Consider the following 2,601-nt stretch of genomic DNA (forward strand, 5'->3'; position numbering starts at 1 on the left):
AAAAACCAGCTATCACTCCCATCCGGATGAAAGCGTACTAATCTCTGATAGCAGTCCACTGAAGCTCGATAGGTAGTCAACATGTCAATCTCTAGAATACAATCAAAATCATCCATCTCAAGAACCATGAGATTCGATATCAGAATGTTCCCTTCGAACTCTAAAGGACAACCCATCACTAGACGCTTAGCCAAAGAAGATTGGCCCGTCGGAGTAGAAACAGAAACTACTACGTCTAGTGCATTGCATGGTAACTTATGCCTCTTAACAAAACGTGCAAAAATGGAGGAATGAGATGAACCAGTGTTAATAAGTACAAGAGCAGGTTTACCATATAACAGAAATGTACCTGCGATGACCTTCTCATTCTCCTCCACTGCCTGATCGTGCCTCAAGGCAAACACCTGGCCAGAAGCCCGCGGCTTCAAGTGAGAACTCCCATCAGACTGTCCCTGCGACCTCTGCTGAACGGTAGCCTGAGAACCCAATCCCGTACCAGAACTGCCTCCCCCAGATAGTGGACAATCCCTCCGGAGATGACCCACCTCTCCACAATGAAAACAAGCTCCAGAAGCTTTACGGCATCTGTCGGTCGGATGGTTCTTTCCGCAATGATCGCACTTGTCCTTCTTCCCAAAACGAACAACACTAGCGGAACCATAGGAATAAGAAGTAGATCCGGACTTCTTGAAAGACTGAGCACGGGGACCCAAAGAACTCGCCGGCCTAGACTGAGAGAAAGACCTGTTCCGCCGAATGCTATCCTCCATTTGGTGACAACGGCTCACCAAACCCTCGTAGGTCATATCATCATCGACCGCCACACGATCATGAATTTTCGGGTTAAGGCACTGAAGGAAAAGATTGTACTTCATCTCCGAGCTATCATAATTCTCGGGGCAATAGGATAATAGGTCGAAGAACTTCTGTTGATACTCCTCAATAGACATGGCTCCTTGACGCTGACTCACTAACTCACCCGCCTTCATCTGACGGAGTGCAGGAGGAAAATACAGCTTCTGAAAAGCTGTGCGGAACTCAGCCCAGGTGGCCACTCCTCTCGCAGCAACAAAGGGTGTAAAAGTAAACCTCCAACACCTACGGGCTTGCCCATCTAGTAGATAACCAAGCATCTCCATCTTCTGCTCCTCAGTACAGTGGAATGTCCGAAAATTAGTCTCCATGCGGTCTAACCAGTTCTCCGCATCCTCCGAAAACTCGCCTCCAACCAAAGGCTTAGGACCCATAGATAAGAATCTGCGCACACTGAAACGCTGATCATCATGGCGACGATGATGGCGTTCCCGACGACACTCCCGGTCAGCATCACCCCAATGTCCACCTATACTGCCATGGCAGCTCTGATGATCGCGGTCTGCCATCTACAAAATTACTTCGCGGTTATCTTATGCAGAATCTAAATCCCAAGAATACTATGCATGCTCTGATACCATAAATGTAGTGACCCTTACCGAGATCACCTACTAAATAGAACTTAGGCATGCAATTAACTTAATTAAACAGTAAATAAGAATTAAGCTGCGGAAACCATAAACAATAATACAATTCCAAGGAAAGCAATCTGCAATACCCAAATAGTTTATACAACCAAATCGAACGTTGTATCAACCCAAATACAACAAGATAAAAACCTAGACGAAGCTCCAGCTGGCCATCCACTGCCTAGCCCCTCTTGGATCCACCCGCCTCATCCAATCGCAAACCTCCCCCATGGAATATGGTGTCCAAAAACACAGAGTACGAGACATGAGCATAAAAACGCTCAGTACGAGAGTATGAGTATACAAGAATGCAAGTGAACCGCCTACTGACTAGAGGTCAAGAATCAGATAACAAAGACAGACTGGGCCCTGGTATGTAGAATGTTGTGCCGTCGCTTTAGGAGGTGGCTCATATACCAAAATACTAGTGGATACGCTGGACCCAAATCGATGGAAGTCCATCCACTAACAGGATAGGGTAGAACCCTACTAACAGACATCTCAAAAGAGATAGCTCAAGATGCAAATGTATGCAGCATAAAATCATGTCATATAAATCATGCAGTCACATAATACATGCATACTCAGTCAGGATATATCGAACAGTACTTTCGTACCTCAAATACTAGGCACGCTCTACCAGCTCTAGGTCTACTCTTATAATCCGCACTACAATTCCAAATGATACTAATATCATTAAAGTGCTCTAAAAGCCTTAACTAGGCTATTGCATAATCCTAAATTTTTTTAGGAAGCAAAAGCTATACCTGCATCCGTCGTCAGCCCATAGCTGTCGCTTGCCTCAAAACTAGGCCACAGCTTTGCTACAACGCCTGGATCGCTATGCCACTTTCGAATTCCAAATGGGACGCCTAGAAAGCTCTAGATCTAAGCTGGAAGACTGAGGAGTCGAGAGAAGAGAGGTGATTGGTGTGCCTGGAAATGAATCTCGACACCTCTATTTATAGACCACGAACGGAACGTCCGTTCCTCCATCGTTGCATCTGTTTGCCATCATTGCATCTGTTCGCCATTGTTGCGTCCGAACATCAACATCAAGTGCATAAGCAGCGACACATTCTAGCTGGCACGAACGTTG

Source organism: Henckelia pumila, chromosome 4 (assembly GCF_033568475.1).
Source record: "Henckelia pumila isolate YLH828 chromosome 4, ASM3356847v2, whole genome shotgun sequence".
Classification (NCBI taxonomy): Eukaryota; Viridiplantae; Streptophyta; class Magnoliopsida; order Lamiales; family Gesneriaceae; genus Henckelia; species Henckelia pumila.